The sequence below is a fragment of the Grammomys surdaster genome, unplaced genomic scaffold (genome assembly GCF_004785775.1).
Source record: "Grammomys surdaster isolate TR1022 unplaced genomic scaffold, NIH_TR_1.0 125430, whole genome shotgun sequence".
Taxonomy (NCBI): Eukaryota; Metazoa; Chordata; class Mammalia; order Rodentia; family Muridae; genus Grammomys; species Grammomys surdaster.
The window spans coordinates 700,961-720,627 of NW_021620297.1; the positions used below are offsets into that span (position 1 = coordinate 700,961).

Genomic DNA, 19,667 nt, shown 5'->3' on the forward strand with positions numbered 1-19,667 from the left:
TCTTCTTCTTCTTCTTCTTCTTCTTCTTCTTCTTCTTCTTCTTCTTCTTCTTCTTTTTGGTTTTTCAAGATAGGGTTTCTCTGTGTAGCCCTGGCTGTCCTGGAACTCACTCTGTAGACCAGGCTGGCCTCAAACTCAGAAATCCGCCTGCCTCTGCCTCCCAAGTGCTGGGACAGCCTGGTCTTCTTAACAAGACAGACAAGGTTACACAATAAAGATACCAAAACACAAAGATAGATAGATAGATAGATAGATAGATAGATAGATAGATAGATAGACGGATGGATAGATAGCTGGAGGGCTGGCTGGATAGATGGAAAGATGGATAGATAGATAGATGATGCATGGATGGATAGACAGAACAAATTGAAAGAAAGAAGAGAGGGAGAGAGGGAAGAAAAGAAAAGGAGGAAGAGCTCTCAATTCATTTTTTAAAAACTGCTTTTTTTTTGCATGATATAATACTGACTAATACACTTAATAAATTTGTTTTTCAGGATCCAGATGAAAGCTGAAAGGCAGCCCGATATGATGGTGCATGCCTATAACCATTGTTGACAGTTAGATGAGAAAAATCTCAAGTTCAAGGCCAGTCTGGGCTACAAAGCAAGACCCTATCTCACAAAACAAGGAAGGGGGACGCTTCAGCACTTACAGCACTAGCTCTTCAACCTAGGAACCAGAATTCAGTGCCCAGTACCCACGTCAGGTGCTGACACCCACCTGAGACTCCAGCTCCAGATCCCTGCCCAGCACCCACGTCAGGTGCTGACACCCACCTGCGACTCCAACTCCAGGGGATCAGATGCTCTCTTCTGACCTCCATGAGCACACACACAAGTAGCAAACACCCACACCAACACATACATAAAATTAAACCTGTAAAATTTGTGTGTGTGTGTGTGTGTGTGTGTGTGTGTGCGCTAAAATGCACACAGATGGAGGTCAGAAAATAACCGATGGCATCAATTCTTTCCTTCCACTGTGTGTTCTGAGGAGGAAAGTCAGGCCGTCACATTAGAGGCAAGTAGCTTTGCTGCCGATGCATCACACCAGCCCATAAACCTTTAAAATTCTTGAATGGGCGGAGCTAACTGGGCAATGGTGGCACTCAGGAAGCAAAGGCAGGTAGATTTCTGAGTTCAAGGCTAGCCTGATCTACAGAGCTAGTTTTAGGACAGCCAGGACTACACAGAAAAACCCTGTATCAAAAAAAAGGGGAGGGGGAGAGTGAGGGTGCTGGAGAGAAGGCTCAGCAGTTAAGAGCACTGGCTGCTCTTCCAGAAGACCTGGGTTCAATTCCCAGCACCCATATGACAACTCTCACAACTGTCTGTAACTCCAATTCCAGGGCTTATGACACACTCACACAGACATACATGCAGGCAAAACCCCCAATGAATATAAAATAAAAATAAATTAGTTTTAAAAAGTTGGGATTTATCAGGCTCAATGGCACGTGCTTTTGTTCTAGCACTTGAGAGGCTGAGGCAGGTAAATCTCTGAGGTTGAAACCAGCCTGATCTACATAGCGAGTTCCAGGTCAGTCAGAGCTACACAGTGAGACCGTATCTCCAAAGTAAATAAATAAGGAGGGGGGGGGGGAGGCAGGAGATGTCTTAGTTAGGATTTCCATTGCTGAGAAGAGACACCGTGACCAAGGCAACCCTTAAAGGGACAACATTTAACTGGGGCTGGCTTACAGGCTCAGAGGTGCAGTCCATTATCATCATGGCAGGGAGCATGGTAGTGTCTAGCCAACCATGGTGCTGGAGAAGGAGCTGAGAATTCTGCATCTTGATTGAAGACAACCAGGAGAGACTGGCATCCTCAGGCCACTCGGAGGAAACTGTCGTCCACAATGGGTGGAGCCCAAGCATAGGAAGAGATCTCCAAAGCCCGCCCCCATAGTGACACACTTCCTCCAATAAGACCACACCTCCTAACGGTACCATTGGCTATGGGCCAAGCATATTCAAACCACCACAGAGGATAGGAATTGGCTGAGTAAGTAAGAGTGCTTACTAAGGGAGCATGAAGACCAGAATCCAGATTCCCAGGATCCACATAAAAGAATGTCAGTGTTGGGCGGGGCATGGAGTAATAAAGACAAAGCCACAATAGCTTGCTGGATACCAGCAGAGCACGTGACGAGTTCAGTGAGAGACTGTCAAGAAAATAAGGCAGAGACTGAGAGCAGAGGACACCTAGTGTCTTCCTTTGGACTTCGAATGCTCGTCATACACGTGTCCAGGCACCTGCACATACATCACCCATACATACACATACATGAACCAACAAGAAAATCAGGCCAGGCAGTGGTGGCACACGCCTTTGATTCCAGCACTTGGGAGGCAGAGGCAGGTGAATTTCTGAGTTCGAGGCCAGCCTGGTCTACAGAGTGAGTTCCAGGACAGCCAGGGCTACACAGAGAAACCCTGTCTTGAAAAACCAAAAAGAAAAAAAGAAAAAGAAATGCCAAGGGAGTACACAGAGAAAGCTGGTCTTGAAAAAACACGAACAAACAAGCAAAAGAGAAAGAGAGAAAAAAGTAAGGATGGGATATCAGAACGCCACCACCAGGGCAAAGTTCTATGAGTCAACTGGTAACAAAAAAGATCCCTAGATGACGGCAGGCCAAGGCGGGTGTCGCCCAGGGGAGGGAGCGGCTGACGGTGTGGATGGATTTGTGTGGATGGATTTGGGAGGTCAAGAAGACCTCTGCAGGAGCCTCGGGCACTTCCGTGTGTAACTTGAGCCAATTGGGTGGGAAGAAGGCTTATTTACTCTCCTGACAGCCCCTCCCTGCCACATCCCTACACCCCAGCATATGTCCCCTTGGAGGTAGGAAAGGACCTGAAAACAGTTACTAGACTAGCTTCTGCAGAGACATCTAGATACACTCTAGCCAGATAAGCATGTGGGGTCAGGGACATGGCCAAGACAGCTGCTCCTTCTTCACCTCCTTGTGTCCCCTCCTCCCTCCTAAAGAAACCACAGAGGGCCAAGCAGCCGACTGGACAGAATCCTTACTCTGTCTGGTTGCTTGGCCACCTTCTTTACTGCCAGTGTCCCTGTAGCACCCTCTACTGGCCAGGTTGGCCAAGTTTCTAGTCTACAAAGGCTAATACAGGGGGCACGCGTGGTGGGGGGAGCGTGTCCTTTGATAGGTGTGGACTCAACCAATCATCGACTGAAAATATCAAGGGGTAACGGGCAGTAGTGACTTCCATCCCAGCACTCAGGAGGCAGAGGCAGGAGGATCTCTAAGTTCGAGGCAAGCCTGATCTACAGAGACCTGGGATAGCCAGGGCTACACTGAGAAATGAGGGGGGTGGGGTGAGGAAGAATATAGAGAAGCAGAGATGCTGAGCCGTGATAGCAGAACAGATCAGTAATTCCAGTTTGGAGGGCTGGGAATTATGTAATAAGACCCCCTTTCTCAAAGGTCTGGGGAGATGGGTCAGTCAACAAAGTGCCTGCTGCATAAGGGTTAGGACCTGAGTTAGACTCTCAACACCCACATAAAAAGGAGGACACAGACGGGCTTGCTGGCCAGCCTGCCTAGCCTACTTGTTTAATAGCAGGCCAATGAGGGGCGCTAGCTTTTTTTTTTTTTTGGTTTTTTCGAGACAGGGTTTTTCTGTGTAGCCCTGGCTGTCCTGGAACTCACTCTGTAGACCAGGCTAGCCTCGAACTCTCGAACTCAGAAATCCGCCTGCCTCTGCCTCCCAAGTGCTGGGATTAAAGGCGTGCGCCACCACCGCCAGGCAGAGGGACGCTAGTTTAGAAATGAAAGAAAAAAAAGAGAGAAAAAGAAAGCCAGAAATCAAGGTTTCGTGAGCACACATGCACACTAAACAAACAAACAAATTCATAGATGAATATCCAGGGCCAACAAGACGGTAAAAGTAATTACCATGCAAGCCTATTAGAACAAAGAAGTACCACACTGGAAACCCACACATTTGCCCTCCTCCAGGGATAACCTGTTGCACTATGAGACCTGTTCTTCCTCATGGAAGCCTCCAGTCTCAAAGCTCCAGGGCCCTGGCATCTGGGAAGTCGATCTGCAGTCCTGTGATCTCAGCTCAATCAACATGAAGGAGTTCTGTGGAGTCATGTGACCTTGGCTCAATCACACACACCACAGCAGATCAGTTTGGTTGGGGGTGTGTGTGTGAGGTGATGCTGAACATCTTAATCCCGGAGATTAAGAGGCTGAGGCAAGAGGATCAAGAGTTCTATGATAGCCTTCATTGCAGAGAAAAAGCCTGTCTCAAACTGTGAGCGGGGCGTGGTGGGAGTGCCTGAATTCTCAGCAAACATTTGGAAATTGGAGGCAGGAACATCAGGAGCTCAAGGTCCTCCTCAGCTACATGATGAGTTTGAGGCTAGTCAGCCTACATGAGATCCTGTCTCAAAGTGTGTGTGTGATTGTGTGTCTATGTGTGTGTCTGTCTGTGTGGTGTACCTGTTTGTGTGATGTGTGTCTGTGCCTGTCTGTGTATGTAGGAGCTGTAAGGATGGCTTGATGTTTACACTGAAATTTCAATACAGACAGCACTGTGTCAGGTTATCTTGAGGGGTCTACATAATCATAGCCATAGAACGCTTATAGAGACTGAAGAGTTGACAAAAGTGGGTAGAGTGCTTGCTCAGCATGCAGGAAGCCCTAGGTTTGGGGGGGGGGGGTGTGAGGTGGCTCATGCCTGTAATTCCAGCACTCCAGAAGTGGAGGCTGGAGGATCAAGAGTTTAAGGTCACCCTTGAGAGGTCAAGGCCAGCCTGTATACAAGTAGGGGATGGGGCAGCGGAGCCTGTTAGTGGCACAGGCCTTTAATCCCAGCCTTCAGACGAAGGCAGGAGGATCTCTGTGAGTTCCAGGCAAGCTTGTTCTACACAGAGAGTTCCACCCTGTGAGACCCTGTCTCAAAAAAAGAAAAAACAGAAAAGAACAAAAAAAAAATCCTAAGGGGGCGGGTAATAAAAAGAAAACGGCTTCTGGCACATTTCATGGAACATAGTGACACTCATTATTTATTACGGGGTGTGGCACAAGTCATCCAAACCCATCATCTTTCTTCTGGCACCCCCCCAAAACTCCTACATGTGTCCCCTAAGATTCCAAGAAAGGGCTCCTCCGTGCCCCAATTTCTTTAAAAACATCTCCCTCCTTGCTGTGTGCCTTCGCCATCGCTAGAAACTCGGGGTGAGTCAGGACAACTTCCTCTCCTCCCACCATCCTCTAGGTTCTGAGGATTTTCCAGTCAGGGTTTCTGAGCTCCTGGGTTTCTCTTTCCGACCAAGTCTTCTGTCCGTCATCCTCTGGCCCCGCCCACCAGGTACCGCTCCATCCCACCCTCTCCCCACCTCACCCCGCCCTGCGATTACGTCAGCAGAATGGTCTCCTGGCCATTCCCTGGGGAACTCTGTAGACCGGGGACACCCGGGCGACAATCCCAGAACCGTGACTGGTGCGGTCGCCTTCCCCCCATCGCCATGTCCAAACGCTCCAGAAACCCGGAGTGGTCTGGAGGCATGCCTGGAGCACGGACTGGGGGACCCAGCCTGAGAACTACTCACTCAGCAGCTCATGAGAGAAGATGCACGTGGGACAAGAGCCCAGGTGACCCAGGCAGTGAGAATCGCTGCACCACGGAGAGGGAACGGTTAAACCCAGGATGAACCTGGGCCATTTGCAGGGGGAAAAAAAAAAATGGATGCGACTGGAAGGCCTCCTGTCAAACGAAATAAGCCAGACCCAGAAAGGCAAATATCACGAATTTTCTCTCCTATGCGGAATCTACATTTAGCAGTATAACGCAGGAAAGCCAGAAAAGCGTAATTATTTGGAATAGGAAAGAGAAAAGTAGGGAGTCCTGAGGGGAGGGGGTTAAAGAGAGTCATAAGCCCCCGGAACTCCAGCTCCAAGAGAGTAGCGCCCTCTCTGGCTGCTCTGAACACACCTACATACATGTGCAGAGACAACCACACAGGCACATGCATACACATAATTAAAAAGAAAAAATAGGGCTGGACCGGGCAGTGGTGGCGCACGCCTTTAATCCCAGCACTTGGGAGGCAGAGGCAGGCAGATTTCTGAGTTCGAGGCCAGCCTGGTCTACAGAGTGAGTTCCAGGACAGCCAGGGCTATACAGAGAAACCCTGTCTCAAAAAAAAGGGGGGGGGGGAGGCTGGAGAGATGGCTCAGCAGTTAAGGACACTCCCTGCTCTTCCAGAGGATCTGGGTTCAGTGTTCAGCACCCACATGGCAGCTCCCAGTCATCTGTAACTCCAGTTTCTGCTCTGGGCATCACAGGGCCTCTGATCTCCCGGAGCATTGCGTGCACACAGTCACACATGCAGGTACAACACCCATCCACATAAAATAAAAATAAATAAATCCTTTTTACAAATTAAAAATAACATCTTTTTTTTTAAAAAAAAAAAATAATAAGATAAGCCTGAGGGTGGTGGCACACGCCTTTAATCCCAGCACTCAGGAGGCAGAGGCAGGCGGATCTTTGAGTTCGAGACCAGCCTGGTCTACAGAGTGAGTTCCAGGACAGCCAGGGGTACACAGAGAAACCCTGTCTTGAAAAACAAAACAAAACAAAAAACAGAAAACAAAAAAAGAAAAAAAAAAGAAAGACAGGGAAGGACAGAGGGACACAGAGGTAGGCAGAGACAACAAGCATGTCTTGTTTCCTCTAGCCGTGTATGAGAGAGAATCTTCCTTCGAAGCCTCAACAGTGTGCATTCCTAACTGTGGTATTAGCCATCCCAGCATTCCCCTCGTGGAGGCTCAGCGAGGGCTTCTCTGGCATTCCCGCTCATGGTTTCTGTATTGGTTTCCAGTGTGTCCCCTTCCCTTGGCTATCTATCTATGTTTGTCTGCTCTTGTCTTCTGTCCATTTCCTATTGGGTTGTTTGTTGGGGTTTTGAGTTTTGTCTTGTTGTTTTTGTTTGGTTTGGACGTGAGTTTTGCTTTGATTGCAGCATTTGGTTATGTGGCTCAGGCTAGCCTCAAAGTCACAATCCTCCTCCTCCTTCAGACTCCCTAGTACTGGTGTCACAGGCATGTGCTCAATGGCCAGAACAGGTTGCTTTGTTTTGTTTTAAATTCTTGAGTACGTATGGACATGGGTCTGTGGTGTGCACATGTGCTTTTAAGTGTATGTACACATGCGTGCAGAGGCTGGGGGTTGACATAAGGTATCTCCTTCAATCAACTGCCACCTAACCACCTTCTTCTTCTTCTTCTTCTTCTCCTTCTCCTTCTCCTTCTCCTTCTCCTTCTCCTTCTCCTTCTCCTTCTCCTTCTCCTTCTCCTTCTCCTTCTCCTTCTCCTTCTCCTTCTCCTTCTCCTTCTTCTTCTTCTTCTTCTTCTTCTTTTGAGACAGAGTTTCTCTGTGTAGCCTGACTGCTCTGGAACTCTCTGAGCTCTCTTCCCAGCCCCCTGTATCAGTTCTGAGAAGTGTGGGGCAGGAGTGTAGCCAGGTCCACGTGAGGTCCATGTTTGTATACTCAGCACTTGACAGACTAAGTAAGGCAGGAGAATCGTGAGTTCAAGGTTCAAGGCTAGTTATCCCAGGCTACATAGGAAGACACAGTCCCAAAACCCTTTGTACGGTGACGATACAATTTGTCTTTTTCCAGTCAATAGTTTAATCCAGTGCTGGCACACACCCATAATCACAGCACTCAGAAGACTGAGGCAAGAGGAACACCCACAAACTCAAGGCTAGCATGGGGTAGATAATAAACTCCAGGTCAGCCTGGGCTATGGAATGAGACCAAATTTAAAACAACAACAAAAAACAAAGCCAACAAATCAAGACAGTGGTGGCACATGCCTTTAATCCCAGCACTCGGGAGGCAGAGGCAGGTGCATCTCTGTGAGTAGACCAGCCTGGTCTACAGAGTGAGTTCCAGGCCAGCCAGGTCTAAACATCGAGACCCTGTCTCAGAAAAAGAAAAAAACAAAACAAAACAAAACAATTCTACATCCATAACAATCCTCAGTGGTTGACTCTGTTGGTGTGGAACTTGTCCACGTGGTTGATTGACTGTGCTCCCCTGGAGAGGACAGAGCCACAGCAACCCCATCATTTGTTGAATGATCTGGTGAACAGATCCAGGTAGACAATACAGACACAGACATGACCTGTGACCCCATGACAAAATAGTCCTCCTCTTGAACATGGATGTGTTACCTTGTGTTCTCTGCAGAGCCTAGAAGGCTGAACCAGAGTGTGAACATGGGGGACGCCCTCCATAAGTGGGTGAAGAACCAAAGCACAGAACACCAAAAGTCAGTAACTTACAAGAGTCAAGGAAACCTCTGGGGAGTCACACAAGCCGTAAGCAGTTGCTCCGGAGAGGAGACTCTTCCAAGGAGCTGCCCAAAGGTTGTGCAGGGAGCTCCAGGCACGTGGTGTTTAGGAGTCCTCACCCATGCTGGGGTGGGCTTTCCTGTGACATAGCTGCAGGAGAGTCCCCCAGAGCCCTGTGGGTAACTCCCAAACAGCTCTTCTTCTGCAAGCTGGACTTAGATAAGGTCCTTCATCAATCTGCCTTTGCTTCCGTCTGTCTGGGGTAAATAGAAATAAACTCCTCGCGCAATCATGCAGCCAGTACAGGCTGGAGTAGAGGGAGAAACGTAAGGGGCTTGCCCACCGCTGAGATCAAGCAGCCTGATTCTACATCTTGTTTGTTTGTTTGCTTGTTTGTTGTTTTGTTGAGACGGGGTTCCTCTGTATAGCCCAGGCTGTCCTGGAACTCACTCAGAGATCCACCTGCCTCTGCCTCCAGAGTTCTGGGATTAAAGGCTTGCGCCACCACTGCTGGCTAAATTTGACATCTTGTGCCTGTGTCTCTCACAACCTCTCCCGGCCCTAAGACAGTTGGGGCCCCTGGATGATACAGACATCATACAGGACACAACACCAACTTGATCCTGACTGAGAAGCTACATGTTCAAATTACACTTGTTTTCTTTTTTATAAAATTACATTTATTTACTGTGTTCATTTTTGGTGCATACGGAATCTCAGAGCACAAATCGCAGGAGTCAGTTCTCTCCTTCTACCATGTGGTGGTTCCAGGTTTTGAACCTGAACTGTCAGCCTTTGCTGCAAACACTCACACCCACTGAGCCAGCTCGCAAACCTCAAGTCTGTCATATTTATTTTCCAGCTCTGTCCCTGGGTAGGAATTGCTCCTGAAGAAAGCACTAAGGGTGCTTCCACTTCCGGTCCGCTCTGCATCGGTACAGAAGAAAGGCCTAGAGAAGCCGGAAGATCCAGGCACACGGGTGGGAAGCTGTCAGTGTGTGGGGACTGCCCACCCTTTCCACGAGTGAGTGTAAAAGTGTGTCCATGGGATGTGGTGGGAGGGTACCAGCTGGCGTGCTACAGAAGATTCTAAAAAATCTCCCACACAGGGGACAGGTGTGGGCCTTATGGGAACAGGGAGGCTAGAGGCAACCTAAGTGCCCATCTCTGGGCGAGTGGGTAAGTACAGGCGCTGTGGGCGCACGCTGTCACTGTTCCACAGGGAACTGGATGTCCGCAGCTGTGTGGGGAGATCTCAAAGATGTGGTGTTAAGTTTTGATTTTTTTTTCAAAGTTAGTAGATTTATAGCGCAATCTCATTTGTGTAAATTGGAAACGCCATAGACAAAGTCACAAATTAAAACGGTGCCTCTTGGCAGTTGTATATCAAGCCCGCTGAAGTGGGTGTCTGGGAGGCGGACGGCTGAGGGTGGGGATTGGAGAGGAGGGAAGTCTTATGGGCCATTTGTGGTTCTGCGTTATGATCTGAAGAGTATGATTAACAACCTCGGGCACTGAGAACTAAGAAGAAATGAAGAAATAAAAACTGCAGATACATCACAAAAATTGCTTCCTGGTTATGCAGATCCGATGACTGTAGGACTGACCAATAACAGCAGAGCCCCAAACCCTTCCCCACCCTCGAGGGGGCCCTAGAGAGTGCCCTTGTCCCTAGCAAATGGGGACCCTCTTCAAGTTACCCAACAGTCAGAAAGGAGACACTTGTGACTGTTGAGGTGTGTGTGTGTGTGTGTGTCAGTGTGTGTCTGTATGAGTGAACGTGTATGGGCATGAATGAGTGTGTGTGTGTGCATGTGTGCACATGTGCGTGTGCATTTGTGAGTGTGTGTGTAAGCTGTTAGCGGGTGTCTGCCTCAGACGATCATTAACATTTTATTTTTTTTTTGAGTCTCTCATTCAATCTGGAACTTACCAATTGGTAAGACTGACTATCCAGCAAAGGCCAGGGATTTTCTTGTCTGCCTCCCCCAGCACAATGTTTGCAGGCATGCAAGTCTGTACTCGATTTTTTTTTTTTTGTTCGTTTGTTTTGTTGTTCTTTTGTTTGGTCTCTCTGTAGCACTGCCTGTCCTGGAACTCACTCTGTAGATCAGGCTGCACCTCTGCCTCCCGAGTGGTGGGATTAAAGGCATGCACCACTACTGCCAGACATACTGGCTTTTTATATGGGTCCTAGCGATTAGATTCAGGACCTGATGCTTGAGGGACAAGCACTTTTACCAACTGAGCCATCTTAAGCCCATGTCTGAGTCTTTGCTTTTGGAGATCGTCTTGCTATACAGCTCAAAACATTCAATCCTCTTTTGAGTACAGGCTCTGTGGACACACCCTATCACTGTTACAGTCAGGGAACTGGATGTCCAGAGCTTTGTGGAGAGAGCTCCTGAGGGCCAAGATTATAAGCACCTGCTACTACACACAGCTCCCGCTCTGGCCAGGCTCTTGCCCCATCTCCCAGCAGCATGCACAGTGAGGTGGGCACAGAGAATTCAGTTCACACCTCAGCCTGTTACTGATCAGCGGAGGGACCCCAAGGAAGTCACCAGGAAAGTGGGGCAACCATTATAAAGGCTGGGATTCTTCTGAGAGACAGCATCACAGGATACAGTCACACACCCCTCAATATCATGCAGCCAGTGACAGACCGCTGTGCTCAGTGAAGAATCTAGAAGGGTTTTGTGGGGGTTTTTGTTGTTGTTGTTGTTTTGTTTTTAAATTTTTACTTATTTTTAGTATATGAGTGTTTGCATGTGTGTCTATGTACCACATTTGTGCCTGGTGCCCTCAGAGACCAAACGAGGGCATCGGAAACTCTGGAAGTGAAATTTCAGACATTTGTGAGCTACCCAAATTATTAGCTAAGCCAGGTCTTCTGCAAGACCAGTATGAAGTGGGAATTTCTAGTTTCGTTGGGGGACTCAGTTGTGTCATGTGATGTTTTTCTGGAAGCTGTGTTATGAGAGAATGTTTTGCTGAAGTAGACACATGGGAGGGTGTTTTTCTGAGAACAGACACAGCGTTTGTGAAAGGGCATATGATGTTTTGCTGAAGCAGACACTTGTGAAGTACACATGATGTTTGGAAAGAGTATAAATATAACCCGACAGACAATGGACAACACTCTGGCATTTGGTTCACCTTGCTGGTCTTTGTTGGGCTTTGCTGATGCTGGTTTTCGCTAATGATACTCTTGCATTGGTTCGCTTTGGTTTCTTCTCTGATTTTCTCTTTTCATGACTTTGTAGAACTTCTGGTGGTGTTCCAGATGCTTCTTGCTGCTTTAGCAGACTCATGCAATCAGTGGAGCCTCTTGGGTTTCTTCCAGATCAAGCCACTGCTGCTAAGTTTGGTGTTTTGCTAATGAACTTGACTGCTGACAACGAAGATTGGGATAGCCCCAAAGAAATACTTCTAAACAGGTCCATGTCCCCCTTGTCCTGTTAGCCATTTTCCTCCCCTACCTTGGTTTGTGGGCTATAAAGGAGGTTAAAGCCTTTAATAACCCTTATTAAAGTCGGTTTTGAAAAATATAAGCCTACACCGGTAAATGTCCTTACCCACTGCCATCTTCCTCAGCCCCTGAGAATGTGGAGTTCTGACCTACAAGAGTACTCAGCTTCACCTCTGCTTCCCATGGAAACCCTCATTCTATGGGAGGCTCCCCGTTCCTCAAACATCTCACTGACTCACGGGCCTGCCTCTTCCCCAAATACCCTCAAATACCCAGAAACGAAGCCTTTCCAGCTACCAAGCTACTCCCGAGCAAGACAACACCTGAAAAGTAATCCCCAGTCCCAGCAGAAATTACTCATGGGGATTTTACTGAGCCACCCTCCTCAGCCAGCCTCTTCCACATGCACCCACCCGCCACCACCTCCCAGTCCCCCTGTGACCTCCAGCCTCCTGCCCGTTCCCACCCTTCCTTCTTCCTTCCCTCCATCCCTCCCTTCCTCAATTCCTCCCCCACTCCAGTGTAGTCTAAATTGGGAGCCCCAGGCTTTGGTGGCCTGAAAGAGATGGTTTTGCAGACTCTTGACACTAGGTTCAGTTTCTCTTTCCTTCCTGACCTGGCCACACTCACACCCTCTCACTTACCTGGCCACACCCACACCAGCTCTCTTACCTGGCCCAGGCATTGGCTCCACCTATTAGTGCCTCTTTTTTTTTTTTTTTTTTTTTTTTGGTTTTTCAAGACAGGGTTTCTCTGTGTAGCCCTGGCTGTCCTGGAACTCACTCTGTAGACCAGGCTGGCCTTGAACTCAGAAATCTGCCTGCCCCAACTATCAGTGCCTCTTAAGCACATATCTTCCTTTCCCTTATCTCCCCCCACCCCCCCCACCTCCTCCTTCTTTGGACTCTGTCATAGAGGATTGCACCTGTAGCCTGGCCTTAGAAACAGAGCCATGCATGCAGCTCAGGAGACATTTGGGACTTGAGCATGGCTGCAGTGTGCCTGCTAGGTCTGGTGTCCATGGTGCTGGGCTTGGCCACAGCTGGTCCTGTTCCTCCTTCAAGCCCACCCCAGCCAGAACAGGCTGTCACATTGGTAGTTTCCACTCTGTCACAACGGGAGCTAGATACCTTTAAGGAAGCCAAGGAGACTTTGGTATGTCACTGTTACCATAACGGACCACCCTACATCGTTTCTAGTGGGATGGAGATGGTAGCCTGCCACTGTGGGCTAACCTCTAATCTGTGGTAGGTTAGGCTTGAGCCTTCCAGCCATGACCAGTCTAAGTCTATCTTTTCTGCTATGGGTTCAGTTCAAATCCTCCTATTTCACTCTTGCTGCTGTGAACTAGGCTCCAGCTCTCCTGTGTGGGCTAACCTGTGCCTTTCCCTTCAGGAAGAATCGCTTCAGAAGGACATTTAGTATAACACCGACCCCTTTCCCGGTGCCTGGACCTGGGCCAGCAGCAGGTGAGTTGGAAGCCTGGTCATGATCACCCCGTGAAGTACCTCTCCCCTCCTAAAGTGGCTCCCTTGCCTGTCCCAAACCCTTTGTCCCTCAAGTGCCTCAGCCTCTCTCATGCTTAGCCAGCTTCTCTTCCATCTCTTTTTGCAGGGAGGGGGACACAGAGACCCTTGGCCTCAGCCTCCCCGCTATGCTGGGATCACACCTGATCCTCTTTCTCTTTCCTTCTCTCCAGCCTGTCTGCCACCTCTGTCCCTGTCCTGCTCCCTGCTTCCCCCTCTCAGAACTCCCTACAAGCTCTCTCCTCTATTCCCTATTTCCCCTCACACAGCCTCTCCCCTCTGTCTCTTACAATCCTCTCCCAGCCTGCTTTCCTCTCTACCCTCTCTTTCCTTGCAGCTTCCCCGGGCCCGCCCCCGGCCCCACCTCCCTATCCTGTTCTCTTCTCCCCTACTCTATCAAGCCTCCGAGAGGCCAGAGTCTCTGTTTTCTGCCACGTTGTTTGCCTCCTCACCTGCCTCCTCCCTCCCTTTATTCCTCACCTGGATTCTCTCCCGTCCGTCCGCCCGTCCGTATTTCTGCCCATGTGCCCTGCTCTCTGGATCCCTCTTGTCTACCCATCATCTGTCCCCTTGAACGCCCCACACCACCTTCCCCCTGCACGGCACTACCCACACAGCCCAATTTACCTGTGCTTTTTGGGGGATTGGGACGAGTATGTATGGTGATAGGGACTCAAATGAAGTCTCTCTCGCACAGGCTAGGTAGCTGATCCACTGATGAGCCACGCCCCCACTCCACACGGGGGATTCTAGGCAGATGCTCTACCATGTGCTATGCCTCCGGCTCATCAGTGGAAGATTCTGGTGAAACACTCGGAGTCACACTCCCAGCCCTTACCCCAGCCCTCTTGCCTGTTATTTCTCGCCTCACTTCCGGTCCAGGAGCACCCCAAGGCCTTGCAGGCTGAGGTGGCCCTGACACTGAAGGTCTCGGAGAACGTGACTGACTCAGGCCTGAACCAGCCTCTTCACACTCTGAGCCACATCCACTCCCAGCTGCAGACCTGTGTGAGTCCTGGGTCCCTGGGTCCCTGGGTCCTCCCCACGGTGCCTCCAGTCACTAGGCTTCCCCTGAGTCCCAGCAGCAGCCTCACAGTCCCCATCCTCTGTCCACAGACACAGCCTCAGCCCACAGCAGAGCCCAGGCCCCCGAGCCGCCGCCTCTCCCGCTGGCTGCACAGGCTCCAGGAGGCCGAGAAGGTGAGTCTGTCAGGGCAGGGGACTGAGGTCTGCAGTGCCTGGGAGCTCTGAGGCCCAGCAGCCCCTGAGCCAGCCCTGTCCTTTCAGGAGACCCCTGGCTGCCTGGAGACCTCTGTCACCCTCAACCTCTTTAACCAGGAGACTGAAGTATGTGGGACTTGAAGGGTGTGGCCAGAGACCAGTGTGTCTGAGTACAGTGGCCCATCCCATCCAGGCCTCTAGACTAAACTCGGTCTGACTCCACCTTAATTTATTTCCTCTCACCTTTTATGAAATAAAAAAATAAACCAGGCTGAGTTTATTTGACTACTTTTACACAATACATGTGAACATATGCAGATAAACAGTGAGGAGTTGGAATCGTGTGTGGTCTTGAGTGTGCGTTCGTGAATGGTTGTGAGCACGTGACGGAGTGTGCACGTCTGTGTGGTGCAGTGGATGCTCAAGGGTGTGTATCCAAGGGACCGCCTCCCTGAGTCAGAGGCTAAACAGAGATGTGTCATGTGTGGCCTGGCCATGTGCTCGTGTGTTTTCAAACATGCTTCAGCGTCTCTGTCTAGTCTGTAACCACCGTGAATCTCTCTCTCTTTTAACCGTGTTTCTAGGGCAGACGGGGACTCTCTCGTTCAGGATACTGTCTCCTACAATAGAGTCAGAAAACCCAGCACAGGCTGGAGAGGTTGCACAGGGGTGAGAACCTTAGATCTGACCCCAGCACTCATTTGAAAAAAAAAAAAAAAGTAACAGTGAACTTTGGAAGCAGATACAGCAGAAGGATTCCTGGGACTAGCTAACCAACCAGTCTAGCAATGACAAGCTTCAGATTTAGTTGTAGTCCTTGGCTCAAAAAGCAAGTTAAAGAACAATCGAGAAGACACTTGACATGCACTTTGGGACCCCCATACACAGGCACATGTATATATACATATATATGTATATACGTATATATGTATATACGTATATACTTGCATATATACATATATATATGCAAGTACATAAACATTAAAATGTATAATACACAGACCAGGGACTGGAGAGATGGCTCAGAGATTAATAGCACTGACTATTCTTGCAGAGGACCCAAGCTGGGATCCCAGTACCCAAATGGTGATTCCCAACCATCCTTAATTTCCAGTCCCAGGGATATGACGCCCTCCTGTGGCTTCCACGAGCACCAGGCACACCCTTAGTATACATATATTCACGCTGGCACTCATGTATGTGCATAAAATAAAAATAAATGCATGTTTTCAAAAAGATGGAGGCCAACCGAGGAAGATAGCTGGTATTGACCTTTGGCCCCGACGTGTGCATGCAAGCTCACACACATGCATGCAGCACACGGGCACACGTAACTCTAAAGAAAGATAAAGAAAAGAGAACTCATCTCAGAAGACAAAAACAAAAAAGGAACTTGTCATCACAGAGTACTGGGCCTGCACAGTCACTCTGCTCTAAACCTATAGACATAAGCTTGATCCCAGCAACAACATGGCAGAAGGAAGGAATTTCCCATGCGGCTCGTCCTCGGACACCCACCCTAGGGTGTGTAAGTCCTAAAATTATTACTATTACTACTAGTAGTGTATGAGTGTTCTGCTTGCACACCTGCCTGTGCACCACATGCATGCCTGGTCCCCACAGAGGCCAAAAGAGGACATCAGATCCCCTGGAACTGGAGTTACAGACGATTGTGGGTGCTGGGAATCAAACCCAGGTCCTCTGAAAGAGAAGTCAGTTGGTGCTCTTTTTTTGTTATTGTTGTTGTTTGTTTGTTTTTCGAGACAGGATTTCTCTGTGTAGCCCTGGCTGTCCTGGAACTCACTCTGTAGACCAGGCTGGCCTCGAACTCAGAAATCCGCCTGCCTCTGCCTCTCAAGTGCTGGGATTAAAGGCGTGCGCCACCACTGCCCGGCTGAAGTCAGTGCTCTTAAACACTGAGCCCTCTCTCTCTCTCTCTCCAATCCCAAAATATAAATAAGTAAATAAATAAATTATAAGCACACGTATTATTCTGAGTGTAATGGTGCACACATGCCTATAATCTCAGCACTGAGAAAGTGGAGGCATGAGGGTCAGAAGTTCAAAGTTATCCTAGGCTACCTATCTGGTTCAAAACCAGCATAGGATACTTATCAACAAACACAAAAACAAAAAAACTCCAACAAACAAAAAAGACCCACATGCAAGGCTGGAGATGAGCCTTTATCCCTGGCTGCCCACCCCTAGGAAGATGAGTGCAGTTAGTTAGACCCAGAGCAGAGAGAAGGTGAGGCAGTGCAGGGCCATGTTCTATTGAACATGGACTTTGCAACTTTGTGTTTGTCTCACAAAACTGATTTCTAATGGATCTTCCTTCATGTGTTACTTCTGCTCGTGTGTATGTGTGTGTGTGTGTGTGTGCACACACATATGTGAGTGTGTGCACGAGTGTGTGTGTGTATGAGTGTGTGTATGAGTGTGTGAGTGTGTGTGAGTGTATGTGTGCGTGCATGTGTGTGTGAGTGTGTACAAGTGTATGAGTACGTGTGTGTGGACACACCTGCATGCGTGTGTGCGTGTAAGAGTGTGTGTGCATACACGTGTGTGAGCGCGTGTGTACACGTGTGTGTGAGTGTGTGCTCACGTGCATGCAGATGTGTGGGGGTACACGTGGAGGTGAGAGAACAGCCTCGGCTGTCACCCCTCAATAGCTGTCCACCTTGTTGTGTTTTCCTTTTGTTGGTTTAGTGTCCTGTGGCTTGTCTGTCGGCTCTGCCAGCTGTACAGTGAGCCCCAGAGATCCTCCTGTTTATGCTTCCCTGGCACTGGATTCCAAGCACATGCTGCCATGCCTGGCTTCCGTCCACTCCTTCGTGGGTTCTGGGGATTTGAACTCCGATCCTCATACTGACACTTTACCACCTGAACCAGCCATCTCTCCGATCTCTCCAGCCCCTAGAGTGTATTGCTTCATCAAAATATGGAGATCTATAAGTTTGAGGTCATCCAGGACTACATAGTGAAACAGAGAGAGAGGGGAGGGAGGGAAGGAGGGAGGGAGGGAGGGAGGGAGGGAGGGAGGGAGGGAGGGAGGAAGGAAGGGGGAGAGGAAGAACACTTTGGTGTTTGTTAGCGTCTCATAAGAGCATAGAGTATGGGGATATGAGGAGTTGAGGGTTGGGGACGCAACTGAAAAACTAACTTAGCTGTTAGGAGTCATTGATATTCTTGAAGAGGACCCAAGTCCAGTTTCCAGGACCTGCTCATATCTGCTCATATCACAACTGCCTGGAACTGAATCTCCAGGGGTTCTGGTGCCTCTGGCCTCTGTGTGTGCATGCACTCATGTGCACACATTTCCACACACACACACACACACACATACTTTAAAAATAAAATGCTGGCCAGGCGGTGGTGGTGCACGCCTTTACTCCCAGCACTTGGGAGGCAGAGGCAGGCAAATTTCTGAGTTTAAGGCCAGCCTGGTCTACAAAGTGAGTTCCAGGACAGCCAGGACTATAAAGAGAAACCCTGTCTCGAAAAACAAAAATAAAATAAAATGCTGACCATGGGGGCTGGAGAGATGGCTCAGTGGTTAAGAGCACTGACTGCTCTTCCAGAGGTCCTGAGTTCAAATCCCAGCAACCACATGGTGGCTCACAACCATCTGTAATGAGATTTGATGCCCTCTTCTGGTGTGTCTGAAGACAGCTACAGTGTACTCATATAAATGAAATAAATAAATCTTAAAAAAAAAAAAATGCTGACCATGGTAGTACATGCCTTTAATCTGCACTCAGGAGGCTCATTGCTGAGATTGAGGCTAGCCTGGTCTACAGAAAGATTCCAGGTCAGCCATGGAGGGCTACACAGAGAAACCCTGTCTAAAAAAAAAAAAAAAAAAAAAAAAATCAAGACATGAGTGCAATTTCAGCCCTCTGTTCCCAGGACGTCTGCATTCATGCATACAACCAACCTCTAATGAAACATATTCAAAAACTCCAAACCCACCCTGTGTCTAGGCTAAACATGTCCAGAATTCTCCGTGTTACAATCCCCTAAACAACATTGCAGAAACCCAAATAGCATCTATGCTACAATGAATGTATCCTGATTGTCATCTGGAGAGGACTTAAAGGAAAGGCGTGTGGGGGTCCCATGAGCATTCTGTACGAGGGTATCCAGCATCTCCAGATGTCTGTATCCCCTGGGTTCCTGTATCCAATCACTTAGGAGCACCAAGGGACAAGTGTGTGTGTTGAACAAGAAAGTCGTTGTTCTAGAGATCCAGGTTTGATGAAGAGCTAACTCACTAGGCAGATGCAGTGTGTACCCCATTATCCAGAAGTATGTGCTCTCAGATCCAGGGGAAGAACTACAGGGCACGAATCTTGGCGATTGGGAGGATGAAGGAGGAGGATCGGGAGTTCAAAACTAGGCTGGTCTCCAGAGTTAGACACCGTCTTCCCATCTGAACATGGTGGCACATGCCTTCAATCCCAACATTTGGAGGCAGAGGCAGGCCGATCCCTGTAGAGAGAATATCTTATGTATTGTATCAATGTATCACCTGTCAATTAAAAAAGCCTATGGCCTATGGCTTAGGCTGGAAATAAATGAAACATCTGGGAGGAGAAAGGATTCTGGGATAGAGCCAGGCACAGGGAGGTTGGCCCAGGAAGACATGAGGAGATGGATACATGGGACCTGAGCACAGGTAAACCAGCCATGTGGCAGAGTGTAAGTTAAAATAAAGGGGTTATCTTTAGTTATCTAGTCAGAGAAAAGCCTAGCTAAATGACTGTAGGACTGCGTAAGGGTATTCTGGGTCATGGCTGGGCAGTTGCCTAGAACCCCGAGACTCTGCATGAGAACCGGCAGGAGTTCAGCGTGCCCCTAGAACCCAGGGTCCTGAAAAGCAGTCTAGTCTCCATAGAATTACATTGTTCAGTCACGTAGGCCAGACAGCCCCTCCCAAAGTGCACAGGTAGAGGGTGTGACTAGAGACCTCAGGCCTTAGGGATTTACATAATAATGAAGGCCAGAGGGCGGAGCAAATTAAGCATGCCTCCCCAGATCCTCCCCCCATCCTCCCCCTTTCTCCCTACCTATATAACTTGGGACTGCCCTGAGTTTTACGGGGGTACT

The 19,667-nt window shown here is 48.9% G+C and overlaps 1 pseudogene; it reads left to right on the forward strand.

The window, feature by feature from the left end:
- Positions 1 to 14,699, forward strand: part of LOC114637913 — a 30,001-nt pseudogene extending 15,302 nt beyond the window's left edge.
- The last annotated feature ends 4,968 nt before the right edge of the window (positions 14,700 to 19,667 follow it).